This window comes from Cygnus olor, chromosome 1, assembly GCF_009769625.2.
Source record: "Cygnus olor isolate bCygOlo1 chromosome 1, bCygOlo1.pri.v2, whole genome shotgun sequence".
Classification (NCBI taxonomy): Eukaryota; Metazoa; Chordata; class Aves; order Anseriformes; family Anatidae; genus Cygnus; species Cygnus olor.
This window is the reverse complement of record NC_049169.1, coordinates 37,241,000-37,254,324: the sequence shown is the minus strand read 5'-3', so window position 1 is coordinate 37,254,324 and position 13,325 is coordinate 37,241,000. Positions and strand designations below refer to the sequence as shown.

The 13,325-nt window shown below is 42.2% G+C and overlaps 1 protein-coding gene across 1 annotated transcript in view; it reads left to right on the top strand.

The window, feature by feature from the left end:
• The window catches only part of GRIP1 (glutamate receptor interacting protein 1), a 227,729-nt gene that overhangs the window by 88,189 nt on the left and 126,215 nt on the right, over positions 1 to 13,325 (top strand).

Here is a 13,325-nt window from a genome sequence, read left to right as displayed (position 1 = left end):
TTTAAGGATTTCTTTGAGTATTACACATTCCTTTGTTACTCAAGGGAACCTCTTCAGAGTAAAATGCTTCTTGTAACTGATTTCCCAAATCCTAAAGTAATGCCAAGGCAGTAATTAATTTAAAATAGGAAATTTCTTTGATTTTGTGTGTGTGTGTGTTTTTGTGTGTAAATGTCAGCATTTACAGATGCCAGCACTTTTTTTCTAGGTTGCTGTACAGATGATCTCAAATTAGCAGATACTATTTTTGTAGTATAAAACTGGCTGATACTTGTCCCTTAAGGCAAACGTGATAATATATTAAAGTTAAAAGATGATAGCTTCTATGTGTGGCATATACTCGTTAATCCTGTGTAGACATTTTCTCCCTTCTCAAAATAACCTTGAGTTAGGGAGCAGGTCCTATTTACGTGTGAATTGTGAAACCTCGTGTGTTGGACAAAATACAAGGGAAAGGTGATTAATAGGGGTCAGGCCATGTCACCACTTCATCCTCAGCAGTTTCCATAGACTCTGAGCTGCTTTCCAGTCTTCTCTCTTTTTCCGTCTACAGATATTAGAGACAAACATAATGGATACAACCATAGGAAAGGATGTTGCAAAAATAACGTTATGCCTATCCTTCCTGTATTTTTTTTTCTTAGAGCCTTATAAAGACAAGGGAGGAAGTGTTACTGTGCTTAGTGGTAGCTTGCATCTGACTGGGGTGCCATGATTTCACCTCAGGATTTGTATGTGAGACTTCTGCACTTGTAATTCTCACTTATTTGCTATTGAATTTGATTTTGACCTCCTTTAAGTTGCTTCTTTTCACTTGATACATTATTTGTGGAAAACGCATTCATCGTATCGGGAATTAATCCTTATTTCAGTTGTATCCAAATGTCACACAGTATAAAATAATGTCATTTTCTTACATACGTGAAATAATTTTTCATAGATAAATTTCAAGGCACCATTCTGGCATATATCATTCATTTCAAGACACATATCCTTCCAGGAGGATAGAGCCAAAGTCATATTTCAAACTGGTAGGGCAATGTTATTTTCCTAAATGCATTATTAAACGCTAGTATGGATTGACAGTGCTTTTGGTCAGATTGTGATATCAGCGTACAGTTGTATTAAGCAATCAGGTAATCGGGAATAGCTTTACTTTCCTGGGGGATATATACAATTATCCTTGTATCAGCCTAAAACTTTAAACTGCTTATTTCATTTATTTGCTGCCTCCTAATTCTCTGCTCAATAGTGCATTTTTCTAATCCAGTGCCAACACTGGGAATTGTGTAAGTCAAGAGTCGAAAGAATAGTGACTACAACTAACAAATTGCTGCAGTAATCTTTTTAAGGGACATAACTGGAACTTAGGATGAGAGGAAAGATACACTGCATTAAGTCACACCATGTCAGTAGTTTTACCACTTCTAAAAGGATGTGTGCACGATTATATCAGTTTAATAGACTAGTGCCAAAGTGTGGTTCTCTTTTATTTTTTTTACTTATCACTTTATTGTGGTGCTAGGATTGCCTCTGTCAGTTTGTCCAGTTGTCTTTTTTTTTTTTAATACATCCGCAATGTGCAGCAAGCTCCTTCTTCAAAAGTACAAAGTTCTCTCTCTCTTTTTTTTTTTTTACTAGTTATAAAGTAAGCTCAGGTTTTTATACAGTCTGATATGTAATATACAGAGGGGAAATACATCTGATAAATTCTTCACAATAATGCATCCTCTTAATTAAAGCATGAAATGTAGTACTGTAAATGTTGGTATCAATTTCAAAAGAAAAGAAATAAAGGAATTGAAAAATACTGCTGAATATATTTGTATTTTGTGTAGTTTTGTAAATTACTTCATAAAAATCAGGAGTTGCTTAATAGTTTAAAGCCTGCAAAATTGCTTTCTTAGTGGAAAGAAGAACTGATGAAAGCTGGGTATGCTATTGCACTTACTTCATCTGCACATTAAAATGTAAATTCTCACCTTAGATTGTATAGAAAGCCTTTTCATAGAATTAGAGTTAAATTAGGTGTGACAGTTGATCATGATTAATCACCAGTTCTTCACTGAAATAGTTTTGTTTGTCAGTGTTGAAAAACAGGATTCTGCAAGGAGTCATGCAGAGTGGGAAACATCAACCTTATTTTTGTAATATCTCAAAGACAGGGAGCGTGTCAAATTAACGCATGCTTTTGTGTTTTATTTCAAGGTGACAGTGACCTTTCTTCTGATATTTTAAAAGCATGCACTGAGGTGGGGAGAGAGTCCCAGAACAATTTTGGTTGAAAGATGTCTGGCAAGTCAGACTGTCCAGAAGTCATGGACTCAGAGATGTTTCATAGCCTCCCAGTCTTGCTGGGTGTAGATAGCAAGGGTAAAGGAGAATTATTAAGCTGGGTACAGGTGTAATTTGATACAGACCACTATGAAAGGAATTGTGTTTTTCTGAGCATCCTGAGAGAGATAAAATCTGTTCAAGGCAAAATCAGTCCTGAGAACAATGAAGGAACCTTGAAAAACTCTCTATGCCCCTCATTTTTACCTTTGAATCTAACTTCAGAATGAACAACATGGTAGGTGAAGTACTGAGAGGGTCAGTCTCTACCAGCTAGTCTTGGCGTAGGGCTCAGGCTCAAAGACCTTTCTACTTCCGTGATTCCCAAGTTTACTAGGACTTAGTTGTTTCTGTAAAAGCCAGTCAAATAAATCCTTGAAGACTTGATTTGGAGTTTTAGAAAGAGGCACTCTTTAACTGCAGCACTGGGCACACAGGGGAGCGCTCCACTTAGTGTGCGTGCTGAGTTGCTCACCTACAAAGGTTATATGCAATCAGAAAATACACATTCATTAGATTTCCAAGTAACAATTAACATATTCATGCTGTTTCCCGGGACTCATTAAAATAAGTACATGTCCCTGACACGTGTGCATTTGTTTCTGCTGGTGGTCTTTTGGGGTCTTGTGTCGGTCGTGGACAGTCTTCCTCATTGTGTTTGCTGGTTGAACCCAGTTCTTGCGCGTGCTCAGGCCAGCTCGTTCTTTCTTGCCTTATTGTTTTAACTTTGGCATGTATACTGAGCTAAGTCGTTTACACATCCAAGGACATATGCACACCACGAGTTCCTCACCTAATCTTCTTCTTCTGAAACATCCTCAAAGCCTGAATCATCTTGTTCTCACTTTGAGAGAACAAGAGTATTTGAAAAAAACTCACCCCTGCGAAAATACTGCTGCAGCTTGCATCTTAACAGAAATAGTAGAACTTATTGGGGAAGAAAAACAACAACAACAAAAAAACACATTAAAGCGAGTACTGACAGTGTTGTTATTAAAGTGTCAATTCTGACTTTTTTCAAAAAAAAAAAAAGGCATTTTGCTGTCATTCCCACTTTGTTTCTTTAGAATTATGTTGATATTGTGACTCTGATGACTGTGTTAACAACTGTGAAATGCAGGTCATTACGGAGATTAGGCTGGCAGCCCGTTGCATCATTACTGCCTGTCAATCCTCTGCGCCTGGTAAATTAGGAAGTACTGCAAGAGATGTAGCTGTATGTTTTAATATTTCTTGAAGACTTCCCAAGGATATTCTAATAAGCTAAAACAAACATTTCTAACTCTGCAGTAGATTTCTCAATGATAGAATACGTAAGCATAAAACCGTAGATTTCCATTGACAGAAATGATAAATGATAGTGGTTAAAGTTCTCATGCAATGTAATTACTGGCAGGAAAAAAAGTTCTTCATTATGCATTCTGCCTTTGTCTTCTCTGTGGCTTTGCAACATTATGCTTACATGCTACTATGACCATGTATTTGTTGATGACCTGTGTACCATATTTATGTGGATATTAAAACAGTGAACATGCATTTGTTGCCCAGACGTGGATGTTATACACACATACATACACAAGGGTGCACGTGTATGCTGTTATGTGCTTCTGAGCATCCTGAGAGATATTGAACTTATTAAAGACAAAAATCAGCCCCAGATGAAATCAAACTATAAGAAAAACTTATTTTATGACACCAGTTACGGTCTTGAGTTGCTGTTACAGAAGCACGTGTTGGCCACCAAACCGATCTTTGGCATGTGGCAAGTGTCGTATTTGTTAGCCCTCAGGATCCCTCTTCCCACATCTAGGTATGTGCATCCAGTCTGACTGCCATATCTCAGGCACTACTACGTCGTCAGGGTCCTGCAGCAGAAAAAAATACTAATGCCTGTAGGTCAGAGTAAGCTATGGCAAAATATTTGGTTCAAAACTTGATAGAAGTTCCAATTAGGGGTTTCTGCAAGTCATACTTTAACTTGCAAGTATTCTGTGGTTTTGGCTTTTCCCACTTTCTTGAAGCAAATTTCTGTTGCAAGAAACGGGAGGAATTTTAATGTGATTTTAGTGAATTCGGGTTTTCAAAACCTTCTGATCAGAAGATCTCAAGTTTCACACTTCTCTCCTTTAAAACTTCAGGAGGCTAGAGTATGTTGTATATCTTAGGATTTCTTTTTTGCTCTTGAGATTGTTTTTGTGTTCATTAAACTGTCAATCTGTTACCTATCCTCTTTTTAAATGGAGATATGGTTTCATTATTTATTTCTTCTTTTTTTGTGTGTGTGTGTCCTGTACGAGATTCTTCATAATTTTTTGGTGATTCAGGCTTCTCCAAACGTTTGCTTCCAGAGAGGAATTTTATTTGCAAGGTCTATAAACCTCGAGACTATGCCCTGCCTTTAAGTCTCTTTTAGTGCAAGTCTCTGGAGGTTCTAGCGATAAAGAAATGACAGTGATGAAACTTTTCCCATATTCCATACAATGCTTAATTAATAAGTTCATTTTAACCATTTTAACAGCTTTTTTTTTTTGACTACTTTTAAAAATGTAGGCAATGTCTAAGTTTGCACTTGACTGCATAACTTGAGGCATCTCTCCCTTCTTTATAAAATAATTCGGGCTTCCATTTGGTCTAATAAGTATACTGGTATAGATCCGTACCATGTTTAAGATTTAGGTAACTGCTATTTTTAATTTGCAGCTCTTTCAGGTATTATGGGACCTGCCTTGACATGGGAGTTACGGTTTGCTCTCTCTGCGGAGTGCGATAAGCCTTCAGAGATAGGTGGCACTTGAGCAAGGTCTTCTAGGGGCACATTACAGGAATCTGGAGACCGAAAAGCCATGATACAAGTCTCAAAGTAGGAACCCCGTGTTGCTGTTGAGTCTATCCTTTGGGCTCTTTTGAATCTTATTGCTGATATTTCATATTCTGTGGTGCAATAAAAAACAAATGTGGTTTCAGTTGGCATTTGTCTTTATAGAACATGGCAGATGCAAACTGCATCCCTCAAAGGTTTAAAGTTCGTTGTTGTTTTTCTTCATAAATGTTATGTGGAAATTTAGCTGCCAACATTCAGCTTTCTAGGATAAGGTATAATGGAAATTGTGTCCTTGCCAGTTTAAAAATCCTTGCGAAGCATTTCTGAGTATATATTTGCATAATGAAGGATAGAGGTATTCTATGTAATATTTTTGAAATAATTTTGCTGAAGTATAGAACAGTTAATATTTATACAGAGAGTTTAGACCTCCCCTCTATTTCAGGGTAGCATTTAGAAAGATAAAACTCAAGTTTAAGCTTGTGTACACCTCGCTGACTTTGCTATGATTAAGTACAGTGCTGAATAATGGAATTCCTCAGCTACTTTCTTTGTAAATACCTGTGTTGCTGTCGTTTTGTGGTTATGTTAAATTCTGAGATATTTCAGTGGAAAAGGGAACTTTGCTGTGTAGATTATTTTTTTTTAACCTCATCACTCTAAATTCTTTAAGCACCGGAGACTTAAGTTGTAGTAATTCTCACTGTGACATCCTTTATTAACACACAGTAATCCCAAGAGAGGACAAACCCAAGTGTTCTGCATCAGAAAAAGAAGAGTAGTAGTAAGTCATGTGTCCTAACAACCAGAACTTTTCGAGGCATGTATTCCTGGGTGGGAAGCTGTCTCCTTGGCCTCTTAGTATCCACAAACAGGTGGAACAAAGACCATTAGAACTATCTTCTAAGCATTATTGGAACAGCAGCTGGGGATCTTCCCCTGGCGTAGGTGGATCAACACAGAAGCCACAGAAGTCATCTGGCTTGCCATTGTTAATGCAGAGCTATCCACAGTGTGTATGTTTCTGACCATGAGTGTACTGACGACTAGAAATAATATCTAAACTGTAATAAGCTCAAACCCAGTGAAAAGAAGAGGAAATACGTGTATGTTTTATAACTGTATTTATTAAATACAGTGTGTTTCCTTTTCATTTAAAAATTGTAGCTATTCGTTTTCCTTTCCATTTTTCCAGTGATGAGTCAACAGAAGTGAAATCCTTTTCTAAGGAACTTGGAAAGCTTTGTAGTACTTCTACACCTTTCAGAGTTAGCAAATGTCTTCTTGCTGGGTATAAAATAACCCCTCCTTGGAGGTATTAAACAGCCTATTCTTACACCTTTGCAAAGGTGCTGAGTGCTTGCAGCTTATTTTATTGGACACTGTTGATACTCAGCATTTATGGAAAGCAGTGCCTCTGGTGCACGTATTTGCGGCAATCATTTCAAGTTAGCCGTCTGGGTCTAAGTACAGGTGTTGGAAAATGCCAGGTTAGCCCGCTATGACATTTAAATATTTGAGGTCAGATTTCTTGAAAACAGACAAAAGATGGCAAAATCAAACCGCCTGTCACCTCATTGCATCACCCAGATTATCACTGATTAGGATATCGTGCTGACTGTCAGATTTTTAATGGGGTATGACCTCTTAAGGGTACAAAACAAGGTATTTTGTTCCTTTTTCTCTGGCAATTCATCTGTCATGCGTGATTTCTTTGTTTCAGTTTGGTTTGGGTGGAGGGATTTTATTGCTAATAATGAAAGTGATGCTCTAATACCATTTACAATTCACTGGGATAATTAAAAGAGTTGCGCAAGCTGCTTTGTACCCCTTTTAATTCCCACTGGCTTGATTAGTCACAGATTCACTCTCCTATCGGCTGAAAAAGTGATAATTACCACAGACTTCATGAATAAAGCTTGGAAAACTCTTTTTTGACAAGTCATAAATCTGCTGAGAAGCAGAGTTTGATAGGGATCAGAAGTATTTGCATTTTCAAGGATGATTATTGCCAGTAGTTTTGACTGAAAAAGAAAGATGATTTCCCCAGATGTTGCAGTTTCTTGTTTCAGCATTTTCAAAATTAAATCCTTACTCTTTTGCTTCAAAATATTTTGAAGCTCTTTACTTTAAAAAATTAGCTTTCCTGAGAGAGAAGACGTATTTAAGGATTAAATAACTTGAAAGTAAAAGGGTGCATTTCATTTTGGATTGGAGGTAATGTGTAAGGTTGCTCCAAACCAGAATTTATTATTTATATTGTTATTGTGTTATTTTGCAGCAATATCTGATTTATTTAATTGAAGATCCTCTCCCTCCAGCTTTTTAACTTCTTGTTGTTGTTTACTTTGGGTGCTCAAATGTGGCGCTAGCCCAGCTCTAATCTAGGGTTTCTATGAAACTTCACTTGGAAGTTTCCAAATGTGTGTCGTTTACGTTTCAGAGTACGTACAACATGTCCGCATAAAAGAGACAGTCCCATCAGAATGTGTTATGGGAGTATTACGCTTTACCAAACAGCTGTTTTACGTTGGCAGTTTGATGAACACGTTCTGCGGAAGTCAGATCTGAGAGAAGATTGATCGCTTCCTACGATTTCCTAGCGAGAACTGCGAACCACAGATTAGTGATCCTGATGCAAGCGTTTGCAGAGGCTGAAGGATGGGAGCCAGCAGTGCAGCACCGCTGCGGTGTGCGACCCTGCCTCCTGAGCCGAGCTCCTGGCAGTGGCTGCGTGGGGCAGGTCGGGCAGGGACAGCTCTCAGCAGGTGAGAGGGGACACGGGCAGCTGTGCGGCTGGAGGGTTTTGAGGAGAGAGGACTTCTGTGCTCTTCGCCTTTCTTTTTGCTGTACTACCTTTGAAAGAGACAGCATATTGCTATAGGTGCTTTGCTCAAAAAATGAGAGAGAGTTATTTAAAATCAAGTTGGTAGGAAAGTGTTAAACGTAAGGAAAAATATTTCCCTGGGCTGCTGTGGTAAGCAGATGTGTTTGGCTATTTATACTCTTGATTCTAAGTAATGCAGCCTTATCTTTCTTTAGCGAGATGATGCATAGGTGAACAAAAGGTGTAGGCACAGCTTGATGCGATGCTGAATCTGATCCCTTTTCCTGCTGCATCACACCAAGCCGAGCCAGGGGGGCTGCAGGCAGGGGATTGGTAAAGTCTCTTGGCCTTTACAAGTCTTGTGGAAAATGAATTGGCCACATCCGTCTTGAATGAAGGCTGGAGTAATTGCTCTGATCTGCCGCAGATCAGCCTGCATTCGTTCAATTGAGCGGTAATTCTGAAGGTTAAAATGGTCGTCTTGACTCTCAGTTGTAATTGTACCCCTTCTGATCAGAGAGCCTTTGAAAGAAAAGGAGCTGTGGGCTTATGTAGGTGTGCACAATGGCCTGTGAGCACGACTTCGTTGGGTTACCAGAGGTGTGCAATTTTTAGCTGTGAAGGATGCGGAGGTGAGTACTCCCTTCTCTGCCCTCCTCCGAGCTCTTCCTGTGTCCGAGAGCATCCTCGGAGCTGCTGTGAGTGAGTTGGGGTGGCGTGTGTTGGTTGGCCTCTTCACTGTTACCTGCTGAAACTATCAGGGTTCCTTCCAGCTGTCTGATTCAGTGGACATAACTTCTTCGGGTAAGCAGAGGTTCTTGCATACCTAGCCAGCCCATGTAAAACGCTTCTAACCATGTTGTGTTAACTTTCCAATAAATAATTTTCCTGTTTAACAACCTCTGCACGCAAAACAGTTCAGATCTCCCCAGGTAACAGGCAAATGAAGCTGTTACAGGGTACAGTTCAGATGTATTTTGCTGTCTATTCTGTTTTCCTGTTGTCTAACACAATGTTTTGCGCCTGCATCTCAATTCTGCAATCGAGAACATGTGGAGAGAGAGAGAGAGAAGAAAGAAAAAGGTGCCGTAGCATACCAATTAGGGATCTGCCGAATGACTGTGTGCCACTTGTACATGTTTGGGGAAAGCCAGCGAGCGACCTGGCGGGCAATGCAATTCTTGCCCCTTTGTACTTCTCATCTGCCATCTCCCATCCCAGGATGCAATACCCATGTTTCAAACTCCAGATTTTCATTTTTGACTTCGAGGCATGACAAGTAGGTAGCGCATACTGGGGAGGTGACATGGATTGTTTATTTTTTGCAGTTATGAAAAGCAGAAGCGTAGTAAATATTGCATGATATCCTGATGAGTACCAGGAAACTTGTACACCTACAGATATAAATTCCCTGAAACAGAAAGAGTTGTATGTCAAGCTTTAATGCGCAGGCTTTGTACGTGCCTCTCCTGTACATCTTTGCTCTGCATGCCTGGAGCTGGGCACCGCCACGCAATGTGATTCTGTTAGAAACCGAAGAGGCTGAGAAACTCGGGGGGGGCGGGGAGGGGGGAACACAGAATTGTTGTGCTGTGGCTTCTGGAAAAGCCATGCCTCGAAACAGTTGTAACAGCGGCTGTTCTATTTAGTTGCAGAAGATGAACGTGCTCCTGCACCCACTGCTGTTTGCGCCACCCTGCTAGCACAAAGAGCCGGTCATTTCCCAGTACTGGAGAACATGGAGTTTCTGCCATGCCCTGCTTTTTTCCCTGAAGGCTGCAGGATAAGTTATCCACCTGCTCCCTGCTCAGGCCAGGCTGAGACGAGTGGACGTCTCTGTGTTTCCCAGATGGCAAGGAAAGCGAGCTCCCCTACCTGTGTGTGCCCTCAGCTACCCCCGTGCTCCCTCTCCTGGGGTGCTCGTGCTCCCAGGTGCTGCTCCCCTTGTCTGCAGAGGTGAAGCCAGCTTCTTCCAGCTGTCCTCTCCCCTTCAGGCTCCCCATCTCTGGCTGTGGTTGTGGCTCTTTCCCTTATTTGCAGAGTCATGGGGAAAGACGCTGGCAGCTCATTTGTTACCAATTCCCGTGTATCGCTCGAGAATTACTCACACAACTGTTTGTGTGCCGCAGCCAGCTGGCACAGCCCCGCGTCTGCTTACAGCGATGCAAGCGTGGCGCGTAGCAAAGTACGGCACCCCTTTCTTCATCACGTATCTGCCTTCCCTGAAAGCACGGGAATGACTTGTTGTGGTTGTAAAGGTCCTGTCTGTAAAAGTGAATGTCTTTAGGATGGATTTTCTCCTTTAAGTAGTTCAGAATTTTATTGGGGTTTGGGGAGATTTTTGGAGAGTCTCATTCTGTGGTACTCTGTGCGCCTCTACTACTAATTAGTGGTTTTGCTCATTTCTGGCTGACCAAGCGGTCCGTGCTTTCCAACACTGAGATGCGTGTCCCTTTTGTGCAGACATTCAGTACATCTGCTGTGATAACTCCAACACCTCTCTTGCCAAATCTCATCTTTTACACAGAGCTCATCCACTCTGGTGCCTCATAAGAGGCTTGACCCATCTCCTCTCCATCCCAAAAGCAGTTCCTCTTTGTAGTGCCAGGGTGGTGCCTCATTGCCCTGGGGCTGGGGAGGGGACACCAGCACCTCTCCTGCTCCTCGGGGCAGGGTTCAGGACAGCCGGCCACCCCACGGACAGTGTCCAGCCTTGCTGAGGATAGCTGCAGTCACAGTGACACCGAGCCGTGGTGCAGCTTCATGGGGCTCTCAAATGGCTTTCAGCTGGCCAGCACCGCAGCTCCGATCTCCTCTTTCTGACCATCTCCCCTTTCCATCTGTCTGTCTGCCTCTTAGCAGGGCTGGCTGTGGCTCCGTGCTGCTCCCTGGGCTGCTGTGCAGTGCTCCAGGGGTTGTGCCTCACTTTCAGAGAACATCCTCGGCTTTAGTGTCTGTTGTGGGGCCCCCGGCAGTTCCTGCGCTGCACCATGTGCATCGGTGGCTTTCACAGCCCTGCAGCTCAGCTGCGATGGGCACCTTTGTGCACCTTTTAATTTCTTTTCATGGGTTGTTTCCCTTGTGTCTCCCTGGAGCTGGCAACAGGACTCCAGTTAATGTTGCTGTTTATCACTGTTCGTTATGGTTGCCTTCAAATAAGTCAAAGGCTTTAAAAAGAAAAAAAAAAATCATCTGCTGTGATCCTGTAGCATGGCTTGTGTAGTACAAGCCTCCCATTTCCCTAAATGAAAGAATTAATCCTATTTCAACTTGAGCAACCTGCAGATAAATATTGATCTTGATTTTAAAAAATGTTTAGTAGTAGAAAACTGACATTCTTACAAAAATGTTACTGAAAGTCAATGTTAATGATCCAGAAAGCTTTTGGGCTAGCTGTTGAACTGAAGTCATCCAGACCTGCTGATATGGAACTGAGAAACTTGCTAACGCTGCGTAACATAATTCTAAGTTATTGTTGGATTAGAAGCACGCTGTTATCATCATCATGACATACTCTATGTCATTCAGCATTTTCTCAATTATAGAACAGAAATACTGTGGTTTTTTCCATTAGACTTGGTGATAAATATGACAATCCCAATTCATACCACAGAGAGGTTTTGTTTTGGTTTGGTTTTGATTCTGCTAATCACAGGCTTTTTCTTGAGTCCTTTTGCTTCTTTTAGTAGTTCTCTACGGCTGATAGTTTGATAGTTTATGGTTTCTGTGCATTACCGTCTACTTCCACTTCCTTCCATATCAGTGAACTATCAGTGGTTCGTAAACTAGTAACAGCATTTCTTGATGGTGTGTCATCTTTTAACCTACTATCACTCATGTTTCCTTTTACCAAACTGCTCTTTCCAACAAAAGTCCTCACTACTTACTTAAATTATGTAATCATGTTTTTTTCCCCACACCAATATTTTTTTATTATCGGCTTGAATTTTTCTCAGTACATGAATCATTCCGGCATCTGCTGTCTACCACATGGGTTTCTAGTTCTGATGCAGACACAACTTCTTCTCTTCCCATCTTTAGGAATTTCAGTTTGTTTCCCAAATCTGCTTTTTGTGCTAGATAAATATTCACTTGTTCTCTCTAGCCATTCTTCTTTTTTTTAATTTTTACTAGTTCTATCATTCTATTATCATCCTGAGTGACCTATTTCCTGCAAGGTCGGCTCTTCTTCTGCTGAGTTACCAGCCTTTTTCCTTGATAAGATGGGCAATAGTCCCACACAACTGAACCCTTCTGCCTTTGAGGCTGCCGACACAGCTGTTCGCTGGGGTAATCTTGGACCGAAGGGAAGCCTAATAACGTTTCAAGATCAGTGGCAATCTAGGAGGATGTGCAACGGGGAACAGATGTTGTATTTGGATACTCTCCCCAGTGCTTCCCTGTGCTGGCCGACATTTCCAGTTTATCCGCGTTGGGCCCACGCCAGCTGGCTGCCATCCAGGCGCCCGTCTCTGCCAGACATTTGTCCAGCAGGGGATGGAAGTGCTGGGCACGGATGAGAGGCGACATATCTCGTCACGCCAGAGGCACGGCGGCCCGGGCCTGCCAGGGAGCGTGGTGCCCACGAGGGCCGGGGCTGGCAGTGGGGGCACAACCGGAGCGTCTGCGGGGGGGTCGGGGCTGGGAGGGGAAGGGGCGAGGGTGCTGGGTGAGAGGGGAGCCGTGCCACCTGGAGGTCTGCATTGCTGGTGAGTGGCTGCCAATTTCCATCTGCAGGGAGTCATTACTGAAATCCCCCGATCACTACAAATTCTGCAGCCCTACTGCGGCCTTTGGGTGGTTCCTCTATGCTCCTGAAGGGGACCTCCCCCCAAAAAAAGTCCTAAGTCTGCCAGAGTTTCCTCTCAATATCAGCAAATCAAGTGTTTCTGTCATAGTTTTCAAGCTGAGGAAAATCTGCATCTTCTGACAGATGGAGGTGTGCTGTGGAACCTTCCTGGCCTTGGGCAGAGTGGGCTGGAGATGAAGGGAGTGATGGCACAGGCCTCTGCAAAGGCAAAGCCCTCAGTCAGAAGAGCTGGAGGTCACCCAAATAGGCACACTGGTACCAGAAACAGTGAAGGGACAACCTTAAAAACATAAATTTCTACGTCTGGATGCTGCTGGCTGTGTGACACCCAGGCTTGAGGTCTCATGGGTTCCACAGGCCAGCACTGGCCAGGGCCATGGTGCAGCATAGGAGTGTGCACCTGAGTACAAAATCAGCTGCGTGTCCTCATGGTCACCCTGTTCCCTCTTAGAGCTGCATTAACTTTAGCTCGGCAACCTCTGTGCACTCAGAAACAGTGACTCAAGCACAGGCTGCAGCCTACATCTCAAAAG